Source organism: Leucopleurus acutus (assembly GCF_964270905.1).
Source record: "Leucopleurus acutus genome assembly, chromosome: 18".
Lineage (NCBI taxonomy): Eukaryota > Metazoa > Chordata > Mammalia > Artiodactyla > Delphinidae > Leucopleurus > Leucopleurus acutus.
Window position 1 is genome coordinate 4,340,404 of NC_139160.1, and position 14,449 is coordinate 4,354,852.

At 43.9% G+C, this 14,449-nt stretch overlaps 1 protein-coding gene across 1 annotated transcript in view; it reads left to right on the forward strand.

Moving 5' to 3' along the window:
• Positions 1 to 6,087: 6,087 nt before the first annotated feature.
• The window catches only part of WASF3 (WASP family member 3), a gene marked incomplete at its 3' end in the record, with an annotated part of 54,736 nt that continues 46,374 nt past the window's right edge, over positions 6,088 to 14,449 (forward strand). The window contains exon 1 of the mRNA XM_082859357.1: positions 6,088 to 6,379. The remainder of the gene's footprint in view (positions 6,380 to 14,449) is intronic.

Consider the following 14,449-nt stretch of genomic DNA (forward strand, 5'->3'; position numbering starts at 1 on the left):
AGATGCAGGTGTGGGGAGGGGAGATGCAGGTGTGGGGAGATGCAGGTGTGGGGAGATGCAGGTGTGGAGAGATGCAGGTGTGGGGAGATGCAGGTGTGGGGAGATGCAGGTGTGGAGGGTGTGTGCATGAAGGCAGTGTGGGGAGGAGTGATGGGAGGGAAGCTTGCAGACCCTGCCCAGGAATTGGCCTGTCCCTGTGGGGGCAGGGCGGCGGTGTCAGGGACCCCAAGGTAAAGCCGATGGAACAGGCCGATTGGCCGCGTTAACAGAGGGTGTGCTGCTTCCCTCGGCTCCCCTGCTGTCCCTGCGTCTGTGAAGGGCAGACTGGAGCACTGGGAAAGGCCAGAGTGCCTTCAGACCCTTGGAAGCTTGCAGAGTGGAAGGCTTTCGTAGATTCTCTGGTTTCAGAGGGCAGAACAGAGAGCATTGGTTTGAAGTGTTAAAGATACAGGCTTTAACCGAATACAGAGCTTGGGTTCCCAAGGAGAGGTTACACATTCCTCTCCCTGAACAGTGTTCACGAGAAGCAGCCAGGGATGGGGCAGGGGGGAGTCCGCACTGGATGGCGGGTGGATCCCTGGGCCCTTACAGCTCTGGCCTGTGCGTATCCTGTAACTGCCCAGGCAGGCAGTACACGCTGTACTTTATGAGCAAGCTCTGGACCTGGGAACTTTTGGGCCCTCGTGATGTCTTCATGTTTAGGTGGTGAGGTGGCACTTGTCTTTATGTTAACCTCGCATCCTCTGTGCGTTTCAGAGGACAGGAATCAGTCTCTCGGTGTCGCTTTGCTCCGCACGCACGTTATAAGTCTTGTTTATTGAAGCCGGCATTGGTCCTTTCCTCCCACGACGCTGTGCACAATCTCTCTTGCCACTTGGCACTTTCGGACCTCAGTGTGCTGTCTTTCTGTATGTCGTGTCCCTGCTGCCTGATTCATGGCTGCGTTGCTCCTGTATTGTAGAAAGCAACTAAGTGTCTGAACGGATCATGGGCGGTGGATGTGGCCCAGATCTTGATCTGCGTTATTCGATTCTCTGGCCGGGGACCGTTAGCCCGGAGGTATGGGCCAGCTGTGGCTCTCTGCACAGCCATGTTATATCAAGAATTGATCATTTTGTCTTCCTATTTCACTAGGTAGTTACTGTTCGTCAGGTTAAGGGGAAGAAACTATTGTTTTATGACACTAGTATTTAGGTCTGTGGTACACACTTTTTAAATGAACAAATTACTTAAAACTGGGGGAATTAGGGCTTCCCTGGTGGCACAGTGGTTGAGAGTCCGCCTGCCGATGCAGGGGACGCGGGTTCGTGCCCCGGTCCGGGAAGATCCCACGTGCCGCGGAGCAGTTGGGCCCGTGAGCCATGGCCGCTGAGCCTGCGCGTCCGGGGCCTGTGCTCCGCGACGGGAGAGGCCACAGCAGTGAGAGGCCTGCGTACCGCAAAAAAAAAAAACTGGGAGAATTTTTCATTTGCACCCTCATAGAATAATGAATGTGGTTTTATTAATTGTTAACTGAATGTGTCCCTAGCTGGGAAGGGGCTTATATGTAGGTGTTAAGCCAGTGTCGACTGGCGTTGTTGCTGTGTTGTGTGTACAGCAGCATTCCTACTGCTGCTTGTTTTACGGGCACACACGCGCACACACACACACAGACACCCTTCCTCAGCAGGTAAAGCTCTCTGGGCACCAGGACCGTGTCTTACTCCTCATCCCTCCTACGTAAGAGCTCACTTACGCGTTGAGGTGAACTGCGGGGCCAGCTACGTGTGTTCCTTGTGGCTCTGATCTAAGTGATGCAGGGCAATTCTAGCCGTGGGAATTGAAGCTCAGATAGCCGACTGAGAGGCCGAGCAAGGCAGCACAGAGGTTGCTGTTTTGTCGTGTTGTTAGACACGCTTCTGGCTGAAAACATTCCTGTTAGACGTGCTGATGAGTGTTTCTCTGAAGATAATGGAGTCTGCACGTTGCAGAGTGTCTCACAGTCTTGTAAGTAGAGCTTGCTCTGTGCATAGTGAAGAACGTTGATGACGCGACCTCCTGGATGGAGAGGAACTTAGAATCTGAGCCTGGTGAAGAAGGTGGCCCTGGAATGCAGTGCAGAAACTGCTATCCTGGACCACGTGTGTGTGTTGTGTGTACGCGGCTTCACATTTCTGGACAACTGGAATTCAGAAGCTTAGGTGAGATGGCAAGGACCAAAATAGTAAACAAATCCTAATACAATCAGATTAGGATAATATTGGCAGATTACCAGTGAGTTACTTAGACGCAACCTGTTCTCAGGTTAAATGTTTTCATGTCACAGAGTTCTTTCTTTCATGTTGACTTTGGATGTTGTAGGTAACTAAGAGGAAAGGGCATATTCCTAGGAAAAACTTTATTATCATTGACCTTTTAAAATGCTCTCTAGAACAAAATAAGGTATTTCATGAGTAAATTCAGTCTTTTCTCTCATCAGAGTACAGAAGAGTGTAGACCAAATGTCAGCTGAACTGCTTAGGAGCTGAAGGGTCTGTAATGTATTTGAAATTACCTGACCTCATGGTAAAGCTGCTACTCCTCTCCCCTCCCTGCTTCCTTTCATGTTTTTAGAAAATAACATATTTTACTAGATAGCAGTTTATCCTGGCTTCATTGATTATCTTTAATCTATGATTATTTTCTAAATTATGGTTTCAGAAATAATAGCTTTTCCTTTTCCCCCCTTTTCTCTGTCTCTCTTTTGCTTTCTTCAGAGTATGAGGAATTCGTAGTGCAGGGAATTGTAAGGTAGCAGTAGTGTTTTAAGGAGGAGGCTGCGACCTGGAGCCAGCATGAGTACATGTGGATGCTGCCATGTTGAGGGCATCACTCAAGACCTGAATGGCGAGGACACGCACCTCTTGATGGGATTTTAAAGGGAGGAACCCTTTAAGACCACCCACTTTGTTACTCTGTCCGTTGGCCTGTTCGTCCGTCTATTCAACGAATATTTGCGTGTCCGCGTCCCTTTCTCTTGGGGATCCTTTTCCCAGGTCTGGTGACAACCCCTCAGCTCAGAATCTCGAGTCTGCAATGTTAAGAGCTGCACTGTTCAGTCCCGTAGCCACTAGCCACGTATTGCTCTTCAAATCAATATTAATTAAAAAGAAAGAAAATGGAAAACTCAGTCCCTCAGTCACACTTGGCACAGGTAAAGTGGTCGGTCGAGTGCTCTCTGTGATTGGGCCCACCACATGGGCCGGCGTCCACGTGTGGAACACGCCCATCACTGCGGGGGGCTGAGCCTGGCATTCCCGCCTCTGCTCCTGGGCTCCACCCGCGAGACCCCTCGGTGCCCATCCGCTCTAGCACTCAGTGCCCATTCATAAATTCTCCCATCTTATTGTAGGTCTGGGTCATCTGTCATCTGAATTAAGGCCACAGTGTTACCAGAGCTGTGAAGCCTCCCTGCCCGCCCCCCACCCTGGCTGCCCCCTGCCCCTCCCCCCCCCCGCTCTCGATACCACGCACACACAGTTGTCACATTGAATACCGATTCCTTGTTGATACAGCCTTTCTTCTGGGGGATCAAGAGGTTCTTGGGGGTGCAGGGTTGGGTTTTGGCTGTCCAGGGTCGGGGCACACGAAGCCCGACACATCACCACAGCAGGCAAGTGTTTATTAAACTGATAGAGGGAGGAACGGTGGGTGGAGGAGGCTTCCCAGGTTGTGCTGTAAAGACTGGAGCCAATTTGGATGCACGGAAGCCACACGAGGAGAGGCGTTCGTGGCAGGGGAGCATCACAGATGCAAGCCAGTTGGCAGGAAGTTGAGGGTGGCTGTGCTCCCAGGTGCAGCCGGAGTGGCATGTTCAGCACCATGGCCAGGGCTTAACCAGCGACAGAAACCATGTAAATCCTGGTGCTTCATATAAATGTGTTTCCCTGTGCTAATGCAACACCTCTTAGTAGAGGTGCTGCGTTTCACACTTAATAACCTTAACCTGTACCTTCAGAGGAGTTCAACGTACGCTTTTCCCCTGTAAAGTAAGGCAGCACATTCACAGAGTCCAGTTAACTCTTCAAGACCTTCGTGGTTCCTGACTTAGGTTAGACGGGTTATCAGCTCAGTAGGAAAGAAAAATGCACGTATGCACGTCCAGAGGAGGCCATCTGATACAGTAATTAAGAACAGTGACGGTGGCCAGACAGCCCTGTCGTGGCTCTGCCTCTTCCAAGCTGTGTCGGCCGGGGCAAGTCACCTTCCGATCCTCAATTTCCTCACTTTTTAATGGAGATGTTACCTGTGTTGACTGAAGAAAATCCCACAAGCTAAATGCTTCGAGTTATGTTTTATTTGGGAATTTACTGAGTGAGGGCTATAGCCCGGGAGACAGCCTCTCAGATACTCTGAGGAAGTATTCCAAAGAGGTGAGGAGGGAGCCAGGATAGGAGTTTTTGCTGGCGGGGGTGGTGGTGGTGGTGGTGGTGGTGGTGGTGGTGGGTTGGGGGGGTGGGGGGGTGGGGGCACGTAGTGGAACGTCTAAAGATGACTGCCGATCACAAAACCCAAACATCTCAAGTTAATGATTTTAGTGTCTTTCTATGTATGGGAAGATGCAAGAGTCTGGGCTCTTTGAAATTCTTCCTTAGATGTGCATCTTAACTATCTAGGACCAGTATCCTATTTTTCTCCGTCCTGAATCCCCTCAGGGTGCACCATCAGGGCAGCTGCAGCGGCTGCTAGCTTGATGGCCGGCAACACTTTTCCGTCCTGCCTTGTGAAGATTACGTTAATCATAGGTGACTCAGCGCTCTGCTTAGTCCTCAGTAAGGCATTCACCAAGTGGTAACTAGTAACAAAATTCTACTTCCATAGCCTTTCACACAAATGGGAAAATTCATAGTTGTGTTTCCCAAAGGAAGAGTTAACACATGATTGCGAATGTAGAGGGGCGTCCAGGGCACACACGTTTGGATTGCCCTTAGGTACAGTTAGTTGTATAGTCACATAGTGCTGGTTGCTTTCAAAATCATGCAAATAAGGTGATCTGGTTCAGGTGAAATTTGGCCTGGATAATCTAAAGCCCAGGGATGCTTCTCTGTATTTGGAAATAGGATGATCAGTTATGCAAACGACGGGAAAAAGTCACTTTTACATTTTGCATCATCAAGTGCTGTCCAGCCGCTCCGAAGGAAGGGAGAGAAAATCATGTGCTGCTTTTAATTTTAACTGAGCAAACTAGGAGGACATGTGTAGTATTATCGAATGACCTTTCTATTTTTTTTCACACTTTCAAAAGGATGGTGACAGTCTTAACTGTGGACGTTCTCGTTATCCACTGGCCCACATACAATTCACGCACAGCCAGACAGTCCCTTCTAGACTTCAAGTTGCTTTCCTTTCCTACGGAGATCACACCCCCTCCTTTCCAGGGCCTGCACGGCCTTTCCCCCTCCCCCCACCCCTCCTTGACCTCCCACGAAGCTTTTGCTATACCCCAGCCCACTTCTGGGCTGCCCTGCTCTTTCCTGAATCTACCGTGTTGTATTATAATTATCTACGCGCATCAGTCACCCTTGCAAGACTCAGTTCTTTCGTGAGCAGGCGTTTTCTCAGTCATTTTTGTGTCTGCAGGGTTTAAAGGCGGGCCAGCTTACGCAGGATGCTTAGAAATGTTTTGCCGAATGAACGAATGCTTGTTCTCTACATGTTTCTTAAATGTATTCTCCTAAGTGAATGGTAACTCTATTTGGGTAGGAAACTGTATTATATTTTTGGTACCACAAACAGTGTCTATCTTCAGATAACTCTGTAGGCTTGCTGTTAATATCAGTTATCCTGGAAACACCTTCTAGGGTCAGTTCAGCAGGTTTTAAGTCGTCGTTACTGTTTTATCCCCACATGTACTATTAAAATATTTGTGAAGTGATCACCAAGATTTTTATTGACTTGAGTTCTTATGCAAATGATCTGTATTCAGTTAATTGTGGGCGGTCACAGACCTAAAATGTGTGTGAGCAGTTCAGATGGATAGACCTGTGGTATACGGGGCTTTTCTGTTTTTCTTCCCTTCGGCTGTTATTTACTAGATACCTTGAAGTTAATTTCAGAGCTTATTCCAGGATAGAGAGTGGGAATTATACCGGAATTCACATTCCTTACTAGCTCCCTGCTTAAACTAACTTAAAAAGAACTAGTTCTGGGACTAGAGCTCCCTTGACGAAATTATTGGAATGTGAAATTTGAATTTAAGACTTTCTTGGAGACGTGAATGCATTTTGCTTGCCGGTATTTAATATTTTTTTTTTCTTTCTTCTTAGTTTTAATTTTCATTGCTGTTACTACTGATATCTGAGCCAAAGTGGTGATGCTACCTGAGGGACATTTCTGCAACCCATAAGTCAACAGTTACACGGTAAGACTGTGTGCCTTTTACCCTTAAAGCCATTTAATTTCTATAACATTATAGTTTAGAATTTGAATTTGAAATGGAGTAGGATAAAATATGTTAGTGTTTCAAAATATTAAAATATCAATATATTTTAATATATAAATATTAACAGCAGATAATATTTTAGAGCTTTTGGTCCTAATCAACAGTGAGAGGTTGAAAGAGAAAAACTATAATTTGATATATTCATTTCCTATTAATTTTTACGTGAACAAGTATGGACATGCAGTTTTTGGCTCATTAAACTGGGGTCTCATTTCCCCCCCCCTATATATCTTGCCCATTTACTTTCTGTTTCCTGAGGTTTAACCAGTTCATTATTTTTTGGATCTTGTTAATAACGAGTGGGTATGAGAAGCCAAGATGATAAAACTTAAACCTCCTCAGGTGTTACTGTAACTCACTCTGAAGTGAAGTGGTGATCCCAACAGTGGCTCAAATGAGGTTTTGAATTATTTACGGGTTTAAATGACCTGTATTTCCCTATCTTTGAGGAATGCCTCAAGAGTAACGAGGATGGTGTACTAGGAAGGCAGGTCCTGCTTGGAACCTCACTTTCCTTCTGTACAAAATTCTGCCGTCTGTCTTGCCTGCTTTACAGAGTGAAAAAAATCACTTGATGTTTGGGGAATTGTCCTTTTTTGCATTAAGGGTAGAGGGAGAATAACAAGTCTTGGTTCTGAGTTGGTATGGAGAGAGAACGTATTACTCTTGATATCTGTGTGTGGGGCACGCCAGAAGCCTTGACCTCTAATCCTGCCTCACCTTGACCTTGGCCATAGCACTCCAGTAACTTCCTATCAAAAAACTGATGTTGATTCCCATTTTCCAGGAGTATGTCTGAATTCTTTGACCACAGCAGAATTAAGCTAGAAATCAGTATCAGATGTTTGGGAAATCACCAAATATTTTGAAATTAAATATCACATTATAAAGATCCCACGGGTCAAAGGGGAAGTCACAAGGGAAATCAGAAAATATCTTGAATGAAAATATAACATATCAAGATTTATGGGATGTGCCTAAAGCAGTACTTCAAAGGGAAATTTATAGTGTTAAAGGCTTACATTAGAAAACAGAAGTTTTGAAACAATAATATGAACTTTTACTTTATCAGCTCAGTGCTTTATATCCACCTAGAGGGTGGGATAGGGAGGGTTAGAGGGAGACGCAAGAGGGAGGAGATATGGGGATGTATGTATATGTATAACTGATTCACCTTGTTATACAGCAGAAACTAACACACCATTGTAAATCAATTATACTCCAATAAAGATGTTAGAAAAGAAAATAAATTAGAAGGCAGGGAACTAGATTCAATATTCTGTAATAAACCATAATGGAAAAGAATATGAAAAAGAATATATATATTTATAACTGTATCACTTTGCTGTACAGCAGAAATTAACACAACATTGTAAATCAACTATACTTCAAAAAAATAAATTAAAAAAAAGAGAAACTAGAAGGCAAAGAGCACATTAAACCCAGAACAAGCAGAGGAAGAAAATAATAAAGATAAGGGCAGAAAACAATGAAATAAAAAAACAGGAAAAAGAAATAGGAGAAAAATCAGTGAAACCAAAAGCTGTTTCTTTGATGAGATCCATAAAACCTGTAGTCATAGTGATCAGGAAAAAGAGAGAGAAGAGGCAAAAATTTCTAATATTAGAAAAGAGAGACCATCAATCTAGATCCTACAGATATTAATAGGAAGATAAGGAAATATTATGAGCCACTTAATACATATGATAACTTAGATAAATGGACAAATTCCATCAAAGATACAACCTACCAAACCTCACTCAAGAAGAAATGGATAGGGACTTGCCTGGCGGTCCAGTGGTTAAGAACTTTGCCTTCCAATGTAGGGGGTGCGGGTTTGATCCTGGTTGGAGAGCTAAGATCCCATGTGCCTCGCAAGCCAAAAGGCCAAGACATAAAACAGAAGCAATATTGTAACAAATCCAATGAAGACTTTAAAAATGGTCCGCATCAAAAAATCTTAAAAAAAAAAGAAATGGGTAACTTGTATAGCTCTTCATTAAAGAAATTGAATTTGTAGTTAAAAATTGTCCCCAAAAGAAAGCTCTGAGCCCACATGGTCTCATTGGTGAATTCTGCCAACCTATTAAGAAAGAAATAATACCAATTATATACAAACCCTTCAGAAAACAGAAGGAAAGGAACACTATTTTATGAGGTCAGTATTACTCTGATACAAAAAACGGATATTTCTCCACAAAATATTAACAAATTAAATACAGTTTATATAGAAAGGGTAATATATCATGCCCAAGGACCATTTATTCCAGAAATGCAGGAATAATTCACAATATCAACAAACTAAACAACAGAAGTTTTAAAACCCCTATGATCAACTCAATAGATGTAGAAAAAGCATTTAACAATATTCATCATCCGGTCATGATTAAAAACTCAGAAAACTAAGAACAGAAGGAAACTCTCAAAACAGTTGGAGTAGAAGGGAGCTTCCTGAACTTGATAAAAGCTGTCTATGAAGAAGCTACAGCTGATATTACAATTACTGGTGAAAGACTGAATGCTTTTGCCTGACATTAGGAGCAAGGCTAGTCACTCAACGTTCCTATTCAGAATTGTCCTAGCCAGTGCAATAAAGCAGGAAAAAGAAATAAAAGGCATATGGTTAGGGAAAGAAGCAAAAGCAAATTTAGAACTCCCCTAGCAAGGGGCCTGAGAAATGTTGGTTTAGCCTGCCAGCCTCTGTGATATAGAAGGGAGAGCAGGAGTTGGGGAATAGCTGTTGAATGCCAGCACATAAAATCTACTACATTTTGGGTTCTGTGGTCATGATCTGAAAATCATAAAAGCAAGGCAACATTTATATCACTTGTGGGTTTAAATTACTGTTCTTTAAAGTTTTAAAAGTCAGCATAATCTACTGTGAGAGTCTTATTTCAGCATCTTCTTTCCGTTGATATAACTGGCAAGCCACATGTAGTATTTAAAAGTTACACATTGGTTTAAACTTCATTAAATAGCTTTTGTTTTTTAAGTTAAAGAAAAAGGCTACCTGAAACAATATAAAGATGTCCTCTAAAATTTTGTGAGGGCAAACAACGTTATTTGTTAAATCTGTTACAACCCTCACTTAACTTTGGAGGAGTTAACAGTTCTTAGACTATACAGACGTGTTTTGTGTAATAATATAAGACACATATTGTGCCTTTTAATGGCTGCTATGTAATTTCCAAGTACTTACTCATTTTTGCGGTGGTTGGCAGCGTGGGGCTGAGGGAATCTTGAGTCGTGGTCCCAGTTGTCTGGGAGAATTATGACAGGACAGCACCTCTGGGTGGTTTTACCGGAATCATTTCTAAGTCTCTTGCAATGAAATTGTTTTTCAGCCTAAGTAGAATACTTACAAATCTTAAACAAATTTAATAATTGTGTGCATTTCGTTACATGTTACCGGCCCTGTCACTTGGTGCTCGGTACTTGGTATAGCACAGAGGAGGAGTGTAGGTTTAGAAGTTATGGAAGATCTTGGGTCCAAATGCTAAAAACATAGAGGCTTAATTAAGCTTTCGAGCAAAATCCACGTAAATCCTTGATCCTCATTTCCCTTATCTGTAAAAGGAGGATAATAATCTTGATAAGCTGCTGAAAACATTGAAAATATTCCTCAGAGCATCTGAGAGACCGTGGATCCTCAGATGGTGATGCTGGTAGAGGGTCTTAGTTGCAGAAACATCATAAGACTTTGGCACCCACCAGAACTTTTTTTTTTTTTTTTTTTGCGGTACGCGGGCCTCTCACTGTTGTGGCCTCTCCCGTTGCGGAGCACAAGCTCCGGACGTGCAGGCTCAGCGGCCACGGCTCACGGGCCCAGCCGCTCCACGGCATGTGGCAGAACTGGTTTTGAGTTTAAGTTCTTCTACTTATGAATCATGTCACTTTGGATAAGTTAATTTTTGAGCCCTGAGTTCTTTATCTGTTAAGCGAGGGCAGTGCCAACCCATAAGGTTGTAGTGGGGTGTAAATGACATAACGTATATAATAAAATGCTCAGGTATGTAAAATGTTCCCATTTATCACCTGTAACGGGGTTACCATCGTTAGCTTTATGATTTTGTTTCTTTGGTTGATTTTCTATAAGGTGAACTAGAAACCCCGAATGGTCACGGTTCACCTGTTGGACTGTGTTGAGAAGAATGAAGCCGTTAGGGTGCCAGGCTTGATGTTTTGAGACCAAGTGTTGCAAATGTTAGATATCTTACTAGTATTTCTCTGGTACTTGCATAGTGCCAACAGTTGGGAGTGGTTAACTAAAATAACCATTCAGTTTATCTTAACTATCTTTCATGAACACAGCTTCTAGTTGCCAAAAATATTGCCACCAGGATGCTTTTGGCTTCTAAAAATACAGACTCAAGATCTGTAGCGTGTCTGCTAGGGAACAGTTGGTAGGTTCTACAGCTTTTCTGCTATTTTGACCTTATTTCAGGATGTCGTTCGTATGAGTTGCCAACGTTTGGCTATTTTTGACCAACAAAAGTGGAAGCTCCATATGGTCCAAGTGGATATTTCAGGCTCTGCTGTTAGTGTTTTCTTTACACACTTGGAAAATGATCTAATTTTGTATCTTATAATTTGTTGTTTCCTCTAGGAGCTTACACACTTGGTAAATGATCTAATTTTGTATCTTATAATTTGTTGTTTCCTCTAGGAGCTTACACACTTGGAAAATGATCTAATTTTGTATCTTATAATTTGTTGTTTCCTCTAGGAGCTTACACACTTGGAAAATGATCTAATTTTGTATCTTATAATTTGTTGTTTCCTCTAGGAGCTTACACACTTGGAAAATGATCTAATTTTATATCTTATAATTTGTTGTTTCCTCTAGGAGCTTACACACTTGGTAAATGATCTAATTTTATATCTTATAATTTGTTGTTTCCTCTAGGAGCTTACACACTTGGTAAATGATCTAATTTTGTATCTTATAATTTGTTGTTTCCTCTAGGAGCTTACACACTTGGTAAATGATCTAATTTTGTATCTTATAATTTGTTGTTTCCTCTAGGAGCTTACACACTTGGTAAATGATCTAATTTTGTATCTTATAATTTGTTGTTTCCTCTAGGAGCTTACACACTTGGTAAATGATCTAATTTTGTATCTTATAATTTGTTGTTTCCTCTAGGAGCTTACACACTTGGTAAATGATCTAATTTTGTATCTTATAATTTGTTGTTTCCTCTAGGAGCTTACACACTTGGTAAATGATCTAATTTTGTATCTTATAATTTGTTGTTTCCTCTAGGAGCTTACACACTTGGTAAATGATCTAATTTTGTATCTTATAATTTGTTGTTTCCTCTAGGAGCTTACATTTATTTTTAACGCATTTTGGATTTGCTTCATTAATTTGTTTGGTGAACGTTGTTCTCAAGTAATTGGTGCAAAAGAGTAGGGCAGAGAAAAATAAGTGCTGCATCTTTCGTAACAAAAAGAGGAGATGCTGCCTAATCTTCGAGAAGACTTTCAATTTATGGTCAAGTAAATGGAAGCAAAAACTAGAGGCTTTTGAGAATTAAACCTTGAGGTCATAGGTCATACAGGTAGAGTCTGAGTCCCTGAAGATTCTCTGAGATCAATTCACCCTCACAAGCGCTAAAGCCACTCTGGATGGTTTTAGCTTCTGAGGGTTTATTCATGTGTTTCATGTTATGAAAACAACGCAGTGTTCACTCAGTTTAATGTTGTGTTTATAAAGTGTCCATGGGTCATATGTTTATTGTACTTTGAATAAGAAGCTGACAATTTTAGTTTTATTTAAAAGGGCATTCATGTAACAGATACTTAGTGTGGGTCATAAATAGTGACAATAACATCGCGTTGAGCAGCTTATGAGCCTTTCCTACGCATCACAGTGTGATCACAGCCTGATTGTGGTGCTGCTAAACCATTCTTCCCCTCCTTGTCCAGCTAACGGGAAAAGGGAGGCAGAGTTCGTTTTCTAACGTGTCAGGTAAGCACTGATTCCTTCACAGGGGTAGCATCTGGGGTTTGGGATCCACTTTACGCTCTTTGTGGCCTTGGTGTACCATGTCGTCAGAGGTCTCATCGGAGCCCTCGGAGGGGAGCAGGCAGGCGTTGCTTCCGTCTTGGAGGTGAGGACTGGGGTGTAGTGGGCTTGAGCGCCTGAAGAACTTGGGTTCTGCTCGCTGGTCTGGCTTGCTCGGCTGCTGTGCCAGGGCCAGGCCCCTTTCAGGACGGCTGTCTGTGCTCACTGTTTGCACTGCCCGCTCCCTGACTGTGGAGCAGGGACACATCCACTCTGGAGGATGGAACTCTGTAGGAGGAAAACTTTTCCTAGGAAGTGAGTTAGCATTTCTGTTTGCTGTATTCATCGAGCCATTAACTGTGGCGCCTGACGAGTTGCTAAATTTATCTTTTTCTGTTTTTTTCTGTCGTGGTCTTTCGTCCCGTGTCTGTGGCTCACAGTAATTCTTTCTCTCTGACCATCGTGTCAAAATCTAAATATGAAATAATTTTCCAGGCATCTCCCAATTTGTATTCTGCTCTTATCTCTTATCCAACCCCACGGATCCAGTTTTTGAACTAATTGGATAGTTTTATTATTGAGTTTTGAGAGTTCTTTGTATGTTTTGCATATAAGACCTTCGTTCAATAAGGCGTAACTGGCCAACAGTAAATGATGCATGTTTGAAAGGTGCAGTCTGGTGAGTTCTGACCTGTGCACACAGCCGTGAGCGCGCACGCTGTCGCCCGTGGAAGGTTCCTCTGGCCTTTGTCCCCCTCCCCCCCCCCCCCCCCCCCCGCACCGTCTCTCCCGCACCTCCAGGCAAGCACGGATCTGCTCTCTGTCGTGAGATTGGTGTGCGTTTCCAGAATGTTACTGTAAAGGAAAAGCAGTCCTCTGTGTGTCTCCTGCTTCTTCACTCTGACACCAGGCGTGTAGTGTCCCCACGGCAAGCAGTTTGGTGACACCGGCCAGGTGGCTTGCAGTTCAACTTGGTTCTGACGTTTATCTGGTGGAGAGAGCACCCATCCCACAGGTGAAGGGCCTGTCCCACAAGATCCCCCCAGCCAAGCCCCCCAGCTTCCTTTGTTACCTGCACTCCTGGCCGAGTGGCTGTAGATCCAAGGTTCCCGTGACCCCGTCTGAGCCTGATGGTGCAGAGAACTCAGGAAACCAGTTTACCCACTGGATGGACGACCAGGCTGTTGCGAAGGGCCTTCAGGGATATGAGTGAGCGGCTCGATGATGAGACACAGAACCCCGTGAGTTTGGGGTGCACCACCCTTCTGGCATGTGGATGCATCCGGTTCACCAGCCTAGAAGCTCTTGAACCCCATCCTTTTGGGGGGTTTCTGGAGGCTTCGTGACAGGCACGATTCGTTAGATCATTGGCGGTGGGTGACTGAACATGGTTTCCAGCCCCTCTCCTTTCCCCAGAGGTCTGGGGGTGGGACTGAAAATTCCAACCTTCTAATCACTGGGTTGGTTCCCCTGGCAACCAGCCCCCATCCTTAGGGAAGGTCCGGAAGTCACTTCATTAACATATGCAAGTGTTGTTCAAAGGGGTTGGTTTGTGTCAAAAGACCCCTTTATAGCTCTTATCACTTAGGAAATTCTAAGAGTTTTAGGAGCTCTGTGCCATTAGTGGTGATGAAGACAAAATACGTATTTGTTATTATAAATCACAGTATCATAGTTACATAGGAGGAACCCTACAGTGTGTACTCTTTTTTGGTCTGGCCTTTGTTCAGCATAACCATCCGAGATTCATCCTTGTTGTTTCCCGTATCAGTAATTCGTTCCACGTTGTTGCTAAGAAGTGCAGTTTGTTGGGCTTCCCTGGTGGCGCAGTGGTAGAGAGTCCGCCTGCCGATGCAGGGGACGCGGGTTCGTGCCCCGGTCTGGGAGGATCCCACATGCCGCGGAGCGGCTGGGCCCGTGAGCCGAGCCTGTGCTCCGCAACGTGAGAGGCCACAACAGTGAGAAGCCCGCGTACCGAA